We start from the raw sequence: 14455 nt of genomic DNA, 5'->3' as shown, positions 1-14455 counted from the left end.
ATTTAGAAAATATCATTGAAGTCAATATTTGTAGTTACGGCAACTTTAGATCTTGTCATCTCTGAAAAAATAATACAGTTCGTAAAAAGACTTTTTGATAAAACCACAAATATGATAGTATACCATTTCTCATGAGAAAAACATATATTCTCTTGCAGATGAACCATTACCAACTAGAAGCATCTCTAAACCAGACTTCAGGGTAGCATGCTCCCAATATTTTTAACCGATTGCTTGGGCATTGTTCATGCAGACATGCAGTGTTGGAGCAGAACATTTGAGCTGGACTTCAAGAGACCCATGAAATTCTGAAAGATTTGTTTTCCTTATTGAATATTTAATTTAGATAAAAATCTGCAATATAGCCAGAATATTCACTCAATTTTTGGCATAATTAGAAGCAGAGATAGATAAATACTAAGAATGCCATCTAGGTGAACGTCTTCCTTAGTAGTTTTCCATAAATAACTTCCTTCAAAGAAGAAAACTGAAGTGAAAGTAATACAGAATTGCTTACTGTATTTTATGGTTTCTTTGCTACCAAAGTTATGTTTTCAGGAAACTAAGGTAGGAAGTTACTACTAAGTAAGAAGTTACTGCAACAGGATGGGTTTATAACAAAGAATGTCAAAAATTTCCCATCTCAAGAAGCAGAAAATAGGTTTTTTTTTAAGCAAATACATAACTTGGTCATAGATCATGCTACTTTTCTGTTCAGAACCCATCAAAGGCTCCCATCTCAGAGTAAAAGCCAGTTTTGACAAAGGCCTTCCAAGCCCTCTCCACTTTGCCATCTTCTAGTAACATGCTCTTCTTTGTCCCTTCTCCCCAGCCCTGTTTACCTCTTGGTTATTCCTTGAATTCTAGTTCTATACTCTAGTTACTATGTCTGCAAAACATAGCACCACAAAACTTAACTTAATGGAGTAAAACAGCTGTTTATTATGTTACAGATCCTGAGGGTCTTGAATGTGGAAATAGTACTGCAAGGAAGGCTTGTCACTCCTCCCTAATGTATGGAACATGAAGGCTAGAGGCCAGAATCATGCTTGTTCACGTATGTATTGTGACTTATCTTTGGAAAGCCTATAACGTTACTTCTTTCCCATTCTATTTGTTAAAGCAGGTGTAACACCTGGACCAAGTGAAATAACAGGTCCCAAGTGACCTTGGTAACATTGTTTATCTTATTTCAAGAGTCAGAAATATTTGGCACAGTCCATCACTCTTCTAGTAATGCTATCTTCCCTTGGGTTTCATGACAACACTTATTTAAGGTGTTCCCTCTACTACAGTGTCAGCTGCTTCTTAGTCTCTTTTACTTCCTCAATCTTCTCTATCTTCTAGATATTGGTTAGCCAGTGGGGCTCAGTTCTTGTCTTCTTTTTATCTGTACATTTCCCCTAAAAAATCCTGTTTATGGCTTTTAAATACAATCTCTATGCCCATGATTTTCAAGTGTATATACCTAGACTCTACCTCTTCACTGAACTCAAGATACATATAACAGAATACCTGCTTTATGTTTTCATTTGGATATCTAATTAACACCTCAGAATTAGTATGTCAAAAACACATTGATTCTTTCTTCAAACCTCCTTTTTTTTTTATGTCAGTAAATAAGATTACCATCTACAGTGTTGCTCATATCCTTACAGCAAATCTATTGATTCTAGCTCCATGAACACATTTTCAGTCTGTTCTCTACCTCTCTGATAATCTAGGCTGGTTGAATTTGATGACTTAGAATGCAGAGTATTTTCCTAGCCTGAATCCTCATACAGCAGGAACCACTGCACTGAAGATTCAGAGACTCTTACCATGCAGAGATGGTGCTTTGACTGCTCGGTCTGGTACTATACTTTAAAATTTCTTGCATTAGCAGATGGGGAAGGGATGTGATCATTTATTTCCATGGGTTATGTGTCTAAATGATCAGCATTACTTCTGAGCCCAAGTGGCTTAGAGGCAAGTGGACTTTCCTTATACTATCTCTTCTTACCCATTGGCTAAAACCAAAGGATTATGAAGCCCTGCAGATAAAGGAGCCACGAGATGGAAGAAATCTACATTCCTGAATCACTCCATTAAGAGCTGCCAGATAAAAATCCATATTAAGTTATGTGAGTAAAAAGTATTTTGGAGGATTATTTTATTTTCTATAGCAGGTTCTGTCATTTAATTTAGTATGCCATACTTTTTAGACCATAAAGCAACTACTAAGAAAATAAAATACACAGGAATTATTACAGAAATTAAAGTATTACTCTAGAAAATATCCACTTAATAGAACTTAGTAAAGGGGGAAAAGAGGAACAAATTAGTAATGAGACATATAGAACAAAAAAGCATGATGGCAGACCTAAATCCAACTATATCAATAACATATGTGAATTAATAAAACAAACTGATCAAAAGGCAGAGGTTGTCCAACTGGTTAAAAAAAGAAAAAAACACAAGATCTAACTATATGCCTTCTACAGAAGACACACTTTAGATTCAAAGATACACATAGGTTGAACATGTGTTTTCATTCTTTGCTCCCTACCTCCAGTCAATTGCTTCAAATTCCCTAATGACTTTTCATTATACTTAGGAACAGTACAGTTGATCCAAATTTCTTGTCTTTTATTCAGAGATCTACATTGTTAGTTCAGGAACCAGAAGCATCAGCCTCACCTGGTAACTCACTAAGAATGAAAATCTGAGGCCCCGTATCAGACCTCCTGAATTAGAAGACCTAAAATAGGATGTTGGCAATCTGGTTTGTTATGGTTTTTGTTTCTTACAAGTTCTCCAGGCTTGCTTAAGTTTGATAACCACTGCTTTACATCATCATTTAACTACCAATCTACTCTTCACCCTCCTTTTGTACTTCTCTGTTTTTCACTGCACTAGAGCCCCCAACACACACACTCCTTATTTCCTCTCTGTTGAATTTGATAAATTCATTCCTGCTTAAGGCTCTTGGAGTATTTGTTCCCTTCTGCCTGAGACAATCTTCCTTTGTCCCCTTATTGTCCCTTCTCCTTTCATGTCTCCTATCAAGTATCACTCTCTAAGACCTTTCCTTCTCCTCTGTTCCATTACCTGTGTCTCTGTCTCACCTTGTACCAGCTACTCTCCTCAGTGATTATCACTTTCTGAACTTATTTTGAGTGTTAATTGATTTATTAACTAACTTTTATGTATTTCTCCTCCTTTAAAGTGTAAGGTCCAAGAAACAGGAGATTCTACATCAGCAGTGCTAGACAGATAGGGAAGTGAGTATGTACTTAATTGATCATAATTTTATTTCAAAAAACTTGAAATATAATTTACTTTATAACGTAATTACAAATATATTTTGATGTTGAGTGTAACTTAGAAGATTCATTCTTAAAGCCATCTCCTTCTCATATATTTGAGAGACTAGGTGATCATTCCTGAATCAGACATGTTACAATTCTTGCTTTGACTTACTGTTTATCATCTAGTCTTCCTTTGGCCACCCCTTAAGCTGAAGTTCCCTACAGATGCAATCAATGCTGTGACTTAAAAAGAACCTCTAAAAAGCATAGGTTGGGGGTGGGTAGGCTTTCTTTCCTTTTTTGGATTGTCCCTCATGTTCATACATAGCATCAATGTGCTGAGTTGTTCCAGAAGGGAACTTTATGGATGCATACAGTTCTTAAACTTGTTTCCTTTTTCTGAAGTTTTCTTCATGAATACTCATCTTGTATCTGTGTGCAAACTTTCAAACTACATCACAGGGGCTGTGCAATTTCCCCCCCTAATTAGTACATCCTTCCAAGAAGTCTCCATCAGAACTTTCGTTACTCCAAAGGAGACTAGAGCAGCATTTTTTAGCCTGCTCCCCTTCCAGGTTACTCAACTAGTGATAAATACAGATATTAAGCATGTCTGGGGTTTTTTTTTTTTTTTGACTGACTGAAAAAATATTAGAAATGAAAATTGATGTGCTATTTGGTTAATGGGAGCTGGAAAATTATTTTTATGATCACAAATCCACATTGGTTTTTCTATTTGAATATTATCTTTCTTTAGTCTTCCTTGACCATTAAGATTCTCTACTATATTGTTACTTGTATCATTTCTCTTAACAGAACATATTTCTTGTGTATAGATGGCTAAGATGTCAGAAATAGAAAGGACATTTAGCTCATGCAAGTGTTAGTCACTTATTTTATAGGTGGAGAAACTGAAGCCCAAAGAGAGTACCAAAGACACTATATAAATGACACGTGTTTGCTTATCGTTTGGATTGAAACTGTAAGACTTTGAGGCAGTACGTAGTCAGAATTAAAGTAAAAAGATGCAGTGATGAGCTAAAAATCTGTTTACCAGAGGATAATAAAGATGAGTATATAGAAGGAAAATTTCTTGATTGCAAAATATACAATTAGCAAAGTTAAAATTGATCAAATGTGAGAAAATATTTGTGACAAAGGGTTAATCCTTTGAACACATAATTCAAGAAACAAATAGGCAAATTAAATCAGCAAATACAAATGATTAACAGACACAAGGAAAATGTTTATCATACCTAACAGAGAAGATATCATTATATACTGTTTTCAGTTGAGTTCAGGCTTTGGGAAATGCAACTTGGAAGTGCCTATCACAATTTGAAATGTGTATATTATTGGAGAGTGACCATTAGCATTATTGCATTATGGTGGCAAAAGTCATTTTTCTCCCCTTTAATAAACTAATTGGGCATCCATAACCAAACACAAGTGCCTGTGCACACTATAAAACAGCACCCCTGGGAGGTTTCTACCCACATGTGCATCCAACAGTGGGCAGATCCAAGGGAGTCAATGAGCCTGCTCCACCCGTAGTCACTGTTTTGATGCTATCAATCAGAGGGGAGAAGGAACTGGGAGAATATAAGACAGGGTGGATGCCTATATACAATAGAGAATTTGTGGAGGGCCATCCTGTGTGATGAGAGAATCTGCCTGCCATCATGCATTTAATGTGGGGCAGAGGAGAGAGACAAATTCACTAAAGGCAGCCCCTGTACCGGGTTACACTGCAAGGTGCTGGACTTCTGGGGGCATCAGTGGTGACCTCTTTGGCAAAAGAGATGGAAAGCAGCACCCAGACTTCTCTGGCAGGATCTCTGTGACTGGGTGGAAGAAGAGAAAAGGGAAGCAGGCTGACAAGAATATCAAAGAGTATTGAAGGAATAAGTTTCCTGCTGTCTGCTTTAATACCTCAGCAGGAGGTCCAGCCAGAGACCTCTGGGTGTGCCCCACTAGCTGTGGGTACCACCAAATCCTTAATTGCTAAGCCTACGTCTCCCTACTCCGCTGCCAGCAACTTGTGCACATTCTGAGAGCATCCATGGGAGCCAGGTCTGGCTAGACAAATCAGCTGTAGTGCTACTTATAGAATACAAAAGGGATTATTCTTATAGTTTACTCAATTGTAATATCCAAACTAAAAATAAACTGGAACTTGGAAAACTGTTAAGACACTGATGAAAGAAACTGATGGTGACACAAACATATGGAAAGATACACCATGTTCTTGGATTGGAAGAACTAATGTTGTTAAAATGGCCATACTACCCAAGGCAGTCTATACAGGTCAATGCAATCCCTACCAAAATACCAATAACTTTTTTTTTTTTAACAGAACTACAACAAATAATTTTAAAAATTGTATGGAAACGTAAAAGACTCCAACAAAATAATCTTGAGAAAGAAGAACTGAGCTGGAGGAATCGTGCTCCCTGATTTCAGACTATAAAGCTACAGTAATCTAAACAGAATGGTACTGACACAAAAACACACAGCTCAGTGGATAGGGCACCCAGAAGTAAACTCATGCACTTACGGTCAATTCAGCTACAAAAAAAAGGCAAGAATATACAATGGAGAAAAAGACAGTCTCTTCAGTAATTGAAGCTGGCAAAACTGAACAGCTACATGTGAAAGAATGAAATTAGAATAGACTACACTCTACCACCATATACAAAAATAAATTAAAAATGGATTAAAAACCCAAATATAAGACCAGATACCATAAAACTTTTAGGGGGAAACCCAGGCAGAACACTCTTTGACATAATTCATAGCAGTATTTTTTTGGATGCATCTCCTAAAGCAAAGGAAATAAAAGGAAAAATACACAAATGGGACCTAATTAAACATAAAACCTTTTGCACAGCAAAAGAAACTATAGACAAAATGAAAAGACAACTCAACTGAACAGACATTTTCACAAAGAGGAAATGGAGATGGCAAATAGGTACATGAAAATAAGACAAAAATACTTGTGAGGATGTGGAGAAAAAGGAAGCCTTGTACATTGTTGGTTGGAATGTAAATTGGTGTAGCTACTGTGGAAAACAGTATGGAGGCTTTTCAATAATATGACCCAGCAGTTCCAGCCCTGAGTGTATACCCAAAAACAACAGAAAGACTAATTCAAAAAGGTACATGCACCTCAATGTTCATGGCAGCACTATTTACAATAGCCAAGATATGGAAACAACCTAAGTGTCCATCAACAGATGACTGGATAAATAAGATGTGGTATATATACATACATATATATAATGAATAATATATATATAATGTATAATACTACTCAGCCCTATAAAAGAATGAAATTTTGCCATTTGCATCATCCAACTTGGATGGACTTGGACGGTATTATGCTAAGTGAAGTAAGTCAGACAGAGAAAGAAATACTGGATGATTTCACTTATATATGCAATGTGTAAAACACAAAATAGTGAATTAAACAAAGAAAACCCACAAATATAGAGTACAAATTAATGGTTACCAGTGGGGAGAGGGAAGGGAGGAGGGCAATGTAGAGATAGGGGATTAAGAGGTAGAACTTTATGTTTTAAGTAAGCTACAAGTGTGCTTTATACAACACAGGTAATATAGCCAATATTTTATATCTATAAATGGAGTAGAATCTCTAATAATTGAGTCACTATATTGTATACCTGTAACTTATTTTGTAAATTAAATATCCTTCAATTAAAAAAATATTACCTTAATTGAAAAGGGTGTCTTCTGTTTCAAATGTGAAAGCAGAATTGCATATATTCAAATACTATGAAAAAAATCAAGGAGATATGGAATCACAAAAAGAAAATTATATTCATCAGAAGTGGAATGGAATAGTGTGATCTGATAAAGAATTTGAAATAGCTATTGTGAAGAAATCCAATGAACTACAAGAAAACTCAGGCAATTCAATGAACTCAAAATTAAAGTCAATAAAATAAGTATTTTTTTAAACCAAAGAAATCAAAATTATACAAAAGAAACAAATTCTGAAGCTGAACAATTCAATAAATAAGATGAAGAATACCATAGAAAGCACTGGCAACAGGGCAGAGTAGATGAAAGAAAGAGTAAATGACCCAGAGGGTAGGAATATAGAAATAATTTAGAAGTGGAGAGAGAACTAAGGTTTTTAAAAATAAACCCTGCAAGAGCTATCCAGTTCAACCAGAAAAGCAAATATAAAATAATTAGTGCACCAGAAGAACAGAGGGAGAAGAAGGCATAAAGTTTATTTTAAAAAATAATAGCTGAGAACTTTCCAAACCTGGAACAGGAACTTGACATACAATCCATGAAGCTTATAAAACATTGCAAAAAAGACCTTTTCCAAGACACATTATAGTAAAGCTATAAAAAACAATGATACAGACTCAAAGGCAGCCAGGGTTGGGGTGGGGGTTATAAGTAATCTACAAAGGAACCATCATTGGGTTAACAGTAAATTTCTCAGTAGAAACTACAGACTAGGAGAGAGTAGAATGACATATTCAAAGTGTGGAAAGATCAAGTTTTTTTGGCTAGCAATTTTTATCTGGCAAAGTTATCCTTTAGATATGAAGGGGAAGTAAAGACTTTGTCAGACAAATGGAAAGCTGAGGGAGTTTACCACTACACCTGCCTTGCAAGAAATGCTGAAAGGAGTTCTTCAAGCTGAAATAAAAATACACTAACCAATGACACAATTATTTCAAAATATACAACACTTTGGTACAGGTGAAAAAGAAACAATCAGAATTAGAAAACTATATTACAGTAGTGTGTTAACCACTTAACTATAGTATAAAATTTAAAAGAAAAGAGTATTAAAAATAACTATAGCTACTATAATTTGTTAACATATACCCAGCATAAAAAACAAATGGTGACATCAAAAATATGAAAGGGGAGGAATATAAGTATGAATCCTTTATGGGCAAACAAGAAGTTGCTATCAGCATAAAATGGACTGTTTTATCTGTGAGCTGTTTTAAGAGAGCTTCATGGTAACCTCAAAGCAAAAATCTAGAAGAGATTCACAAAACATAAAAATGGGGAAGATAGGGCATACCACTATGGAAAATACCAATTTATAAAGGTAGTCAAAAACAGGGAAAAAGAAGCAATGGAGATTGAAATCAACCCAAAGGAAGGATAAGATGGCATTAGTAAGTCCTTACACATCAACAGTCACTCTAAATGGGTTAAATTTACCAATCACAAGGCACAGAATGGCTGGCTGGATTAAAAAGGCAAGACCTAACAATACGTTGCCTAAGGACACTCATTTCAGCTCTAAAGACACAAATAGGATCAAAGTGAAGAGACAGCAGAAGGTAGTCGTGCAAGGAGAATTTTTTTCTTTTAAAGCGGGGATAGCCATACTTACATTGGATAAAATAGACATCAAGCCAAAAAGGGTAACAAGAGCATAAAAGTTCATTGATAAAGAGACCAAAAAATCAAGAAGATTTAAATCATGAAAATATACACACTCAACATTAGAGCACCTAAATGTATTAAGCAAAACTAACAGATCTGAAAGGAAAAATAGACAACATGGTAATAGTAGGGGACTTCAGTACCCCTGTCCACAATAGATAATTCACATAAAAAATCCACATGAAACATTGGAATTGAACCACAATTTAGAACAAATGGACTTAATGGACACATACAAAATATTCCATCAGCAGCAGAATAAACATTCTCAAGTGAGCATGGAACATTCTTCAGGATAGATCCTATGAGAGGACACAAAGTAAATCTTAGCAAATTAAGATTGAAATCATACCATCTTTTCTGACCACATAATATGAAACTGCAAATCAACAAAAAGAAATCAAAAGGAAACGAAAACATCTAAAAGCAAATAAAAATGGAAATATATCAAATCTTATGGGATGCTGCAGAAGCAGTTTATAGAGGAAAATATAAATGCCTACATTAATTTTTTTAAAAAACTCAAAAAACCCCAGAACTTTATACTGCAGGGACCTAGAAAAAAAAAGGACAAATTCAGTCCAAAGTTAGCAGAAGGAAATAATAAAGATCAAAGTGGAAATACATAAAATCAAAACAGGAAAACAACAGAAAGAATTACTGAAAGTATAGCTATTTTTTGAAAGGATATTAAATATCTATAAACTTCAGCTAAACCAAGAATAAAAAAGAATACTCAAAGTTAGAAATTAAATAGGAGATATTACAACTGATTTTATAGAAATACATAGGATCATAAGAGATGACTGAACAATTATTTATCAACAGATTAGATAACCTAGAAGAAACAGATAAATTCCTAGAAACGGAAAACCTACCAAGACTGAGTCAGGAAGAAATAAAAAATTTGAACAAACCATGACAAGTAAAGAGTTTGAATTGGTATTAAAAAAAAAAAAAAAACCCAACAAAGAAAACCCAAGGACCAGATGGCTTCATTGGTAAATTCTATCAAACATTTAAGACTTAACACCAATTCTTCTCAAACTCTTCCCAAAAATTAAGACGGAGGGAACACTTCCAAATTCATTCTAAAAGGTCAGTCTTATCCAGATAAGGACATGACAAGAAAAGAAAACTATAGGCCAATATCCCTGCTGAATATAGAAGCAAAAATTCTGAACAGAATTTTAGCAAACTGAATTCAAAAACACTTTAAAAGGATTATACACTATGGTCAAGTGAAATTTATACCTGGGATGCAAAGATGGGTCAGTACACTCAAAAGAATTAATGTGGTACATCAAATTTCTAAAATGAAAGATGAAAATCAAATATCAAATAATCACATGATTATCACACTAGATGCAGAAAATCACTAGACAAAATACAACATCCTTTCATTATAAAAACCCTCAACAGATTGGGCATGGAAGAAATATACCTCAACATAATAAAGGTCATATATGACAAACCCACAACTAACATTATAATTAATGGAGAAAAATTGAAAGCTTTTCCTCTTAAGATCAGGAACAAGACAAGAATACCCACTCTACCACTATTATTCAATATAGTTTTGGAAATCCTAGCTAGAGCAATTAGGAAAGAAAATAAATAAATAAATAAAACAACATCCAAATTGGAAAGGAAGAAGTGAAACTGTCACTATTTGTAGATGACATGATTTTGTATATACATATCCCAAAAAGTACACCAAAACACTGTTGGAACTAATCAATTTCAGTAAAGTTGCAGGATATAAAATCAACATACATAAGTCAGTTTCATTTTCATACACTAATAATGAAGCATCTGAAACAAATAAAGAAAACTATCCTGTTTATACTAGCAACAACAACGAAAAGAATGCCTAGGAATAAATTTAACCAAGGAAGTAAAAGATCTGTACAATGAAAACTAGAAGACTTGCTGAAAGAAATTGTGGAAGACATAAAAAAATGGGAAGACATCTCACATTCATGAATTAGAAGAATATTGTTAGAGTATACTACAACCCAAAATCATCTATAGATGCAACATAAACCCCATCAAAATTTCAATGTCATTGTTCAGAGAAAGAGAAATAGAAAAAACAATTCTAAAGTTTGTATAAAGTCACAAAAAACTGCCAGAGCAAGCATGAGAAAGAACAAAGCCAGATGAATCACATTTCTTGATTTCAAAATATACGAAAAAGCTATAGTAATAATAACAGTAGTGTACTAGCAAATTAATGGAACAGAGCAGAGAGGCCAGAATTAAATCCCTGTATATAAAGTCAACTAATAGTGGGCAAGGGAGCCAAGAGCACCCAATGGGGGAAAAATAGTCTCTTCAACAAATGATATGGAGAAAACTGGATAAACAGACACACAACAGTGAAACTGGACCCATATATTACACCACTCACACGAATTAATTCTAACAGATCAAAGACTTACACATGAGACCAGATACCATAAAACTCCTAGAAGAACACATAGTTAAGTTCCTTGACAGTTTCGATATGTCACCAAAAGCACAAACAACAAAAGCAAAAATCAGCAAATGGGATTATATCAAACTTAGAAGCTTCAGCACAGCAAGAGAGACAATTAGCCAATTGAAAAGGCATCCTACAGAATGGGAGAAAATATTTGCAAGCCGTATTATCAGATACAGTGTTAATACCCAAAATATATAAGGAACTCATACAACTCAACAATAACAACAAAATACAAACAGATTAAAAAAAACACAGAATAGTTAGATACTTCTCCAAAGATGACATCCAGATAACCAACAGTTAAGTGAAAAGGTGTTCAGTATCACTAATCATCAGGGAAATATAAATCAAAACCACAATGAGATACCACCTCATATTTGTCAGAATGAATATTATCAAAAAAGATAGGAAATAACAAGTGTTGGTGAGGATGTGGAGACAATGGAACCCTTGTACACTGTTGGTCAGAATGTAAATTAGTTCAGCCACTATGGAAAAAATATGGAGATTCTTAAAAAAATAATAACCTACCATGTGATCCAGCAATTCCACATCTTTGGTATACACCCAGAGTAAATGAAAACAGAATATTGAAGGGATATATGCACTCCCGTGTTTTTGTTGCAGCACTATTCACCATAGCCAAGGCATGCAAACACCTATTAGTCAAAGGGTGAATGGATAAAGAAAATGTAATATAAATACAGTAAGTACTATCAGCCATGAGAAAGAAGGACATCCTGCCATCTGTGACAACATGGATGGGCCCTGATCACATTATTCTAATAGTGAGACAAGTGGGGGGACAGAGAAAGACAAGAATTGTATGTTATCACTTATATGTGAAATATAAAGCAAAGCCCAACTGGTAAAAATAGAGTAAAATGGTAGTAGCCAGCGGGTGGGGGGACAGGAGAAATGTTGTTTAAGGGTACAAATTTGCAAGAAATAGTAAATAAGCCCTATTGAATACACAGTATAGTGACTATAGACAACAATACTGTATTATAATTACCAAGCTTTCTAAGAAACTAGAACTTAATTATCCTGGCTTTTAAAAAGAAATGATTACTATGTGATATGATAGAGGTGCTAGTTATCACCACAATGGCAATCATATACAATATATAAATGTATCAAATTAATATGTTGAACACCTTAAGTTTATACAATATTATGTCATATATATTTCAATAAAAAGGTGTATATTATTCAGTTGATATATTTAAGAATTTTGTCTTAAAACACACAATTGAAAAAAATGCCTTCAAGTGTATTCACTGCAGCATGAATGATGGGCATAGTAAAACATTAGCAAAAACTTAAATAGCAATTAAATGGAAAATGAATAAATAATTACATATTGAAACATAGAATAACAAAAACCCTCAAAAATGCATAGTACACATATAGACAATTTTAGTAAGTGAAAAAAATCACCTCACAAAATAAGATTTATAGCATGATCACATAATATAACGTGCACACTCAAATGTATGAGAGTTCATTATTTTATATATAGGAAAAGATCTAGGAGAATACACAGGAAGCTACATACCCTGTTTTTTCTTTTTGGAGAATTAATTTGGGATGTTAGAGAAGTTTACACTCTTCCATATTTTTAAAAAATATTCAATCAGACTGAAATTAAAAAATAGAATATATGCACAGAGGTCTTCCTTTTGTTAGGGAGAAATTAAAGGTAATAGATTATAATACTGATAAACAGAAATTATACAGTACTGTGTATTAATTTTAATGACCATGGCCTAATTTAAAAATTGCTGCCTTTCAGTTTTGCTAAAATGTTTTTTTGTTGTTGAATATCAATTATTTAATGTTTCCTTTGAGCATATCAGTGTGCTCATTAATAACTAGAAGTATAAAATATCATGGTTTGCATGCTGAAATTCAATTTTTTGCTGAAGTGTTATGCAACATTTTTGACCAGTTTGCTCTGATAGTTTCAACTGAGCATTTCCTACTTATTATATTTTTACCAGTGGCACTTTTAAAAGTGCCTTTGAAAACATATTAAAGCATAACACATTTGAGATGTTAACAAGATGCATTTTACATTTTGCATGCTTTTACTTGGGTATCTACCATATATATTTAGAGCAGTGTTTTTGATATTTTAATGTTGAAAAAGCCTAGTTTTTTTTTCAATTCCAAACCTGTAACAATAAAGAGGAATGACTGGAAGTAATAATTTAGAATAGAAAGAAAACATAAAAGACCAAGGTCACCGCAGATACAAACTTATTTTAAAGAGGCTTGATAAATATTATTTGTTAATGAGTAACTCAGATTGGGCTATGATAATTCTATTATGCTGTATCTGCATTTAAATGTACTAAACAGACCCCAGAAAATTAAAAGCTTGTGAAATTGGTATTCGAATGAAACAAAATGAGAAGATGAGTGTTTTCTATGTGTTGTTAGAAATGAAGTCTGAAGTCTTGCAATCTTCTTCCCTGGAGGGTTATTGAATGAGAAAAGAGTGATAAGAGAGAACTTAGCATGACCCCTGCAGTTAGTTTAAGAAAAAAAAAATCAACTAAGAGTACTTCACATCATCAATCTGTATAATGTACTGAAGAGACCCAAATGTCTGGATATACACAGTAAACACTGAAATGAAGATTGATAAATTTATTTTTTAAGGATTTTTCCTCACCTACTGTATTGATAATTGATGCACTATAAACTACAAATTTGGTTATTCAAGCAACAAAATTTATTCAATTGGCTATTCAGCCCAAATCATCGTCAGCCTACTTGTTCCAGCCATTTTCACCTATGGATGCTGATCTCTCAATCTGTGGAATCAGGTCCTCTCAGTTCCTGAGTAATCACTAACCAAGGCTTTGACAGACTTACATCCAATTGTTACGTCTGGGGCTAGTCTTGCAGCAGTGAGCAGGGGCTTTTGGTTTGAACTGGGCCAGTAGCTTCTCAAAATAAAGAAACAACAGAACAGAATAGAGAGCCCAGAAATAAATGCACACACCTAGGGTCAGTTAGTCTCAGACAACGAAGGTAAGAATATGCAATGGAGAAAAGACAGTCTGTTCAACAAGTGGTTTGGGGAAAGCTGGACAGCTACAGGTAAATCAATGAAATTAGAACATTCCCTCACACCATATAAAAAACAAACTCAAAATGGTTTAAAGACTTAAATGTAAGGCATGACACCATGAAATTCCATGAGGAGAATACAAGTAAA

At 34.2% G+C, this 14455-nt stretch overlaps 2 long non-coding RNA genes across 2 annotated transcripts in view; one reads left to right on the top strand and one right to left on the bottom strand.

Annotated features, from left to right (window-relative positions):
• The window catches only part of LOC116154763 (uncharacterized), a 132351-nt gene that overhangs the window by 35430 nt on the left and 82466 nt on the right, over positions 1-14455 (bottom strand). The gene's annotated exons all lie outside the window — the stretch shown is intronic.
• LOC116154760 (uncharacterized) overlaps positions 1-14455 on the top strand; it is a 147245-nt gene that overhangs the window by 130923 nt on the left and 1867 nt on the right. The window contains exons 4-7 of the long non-coding RNA XR_010384826.1: positions 954-1057; positions 2022-2123; positions 2637-2764; positions 3209-3263. This is a non-coding gene — a long non-coding RNA (uncharacterized LOC116154760). The remainder of the gene's footprint in view (positions 1-953; positions 1058-2021; positions 2124-2636; positions 2765-3208; positions 3264-14455) is intronic.

Source organism: Camelus dromedarius, chromosome 2, assembly GCF_036321535.1.
Source record: "Camelus dromedarius isolate mCamDro1 chromosome 2, mCamDro1.pat, whole genome shotgun sequence".
Lineage (NCBI taxonomy): Eukaryota > Metazoa > Chordata > Mammalia > Artiodactyla > Camelidae > Camelus > Camelus dromedarius.
This window is presented reverse-complemented; position numbering and strand designations above follow the sequence as displayed.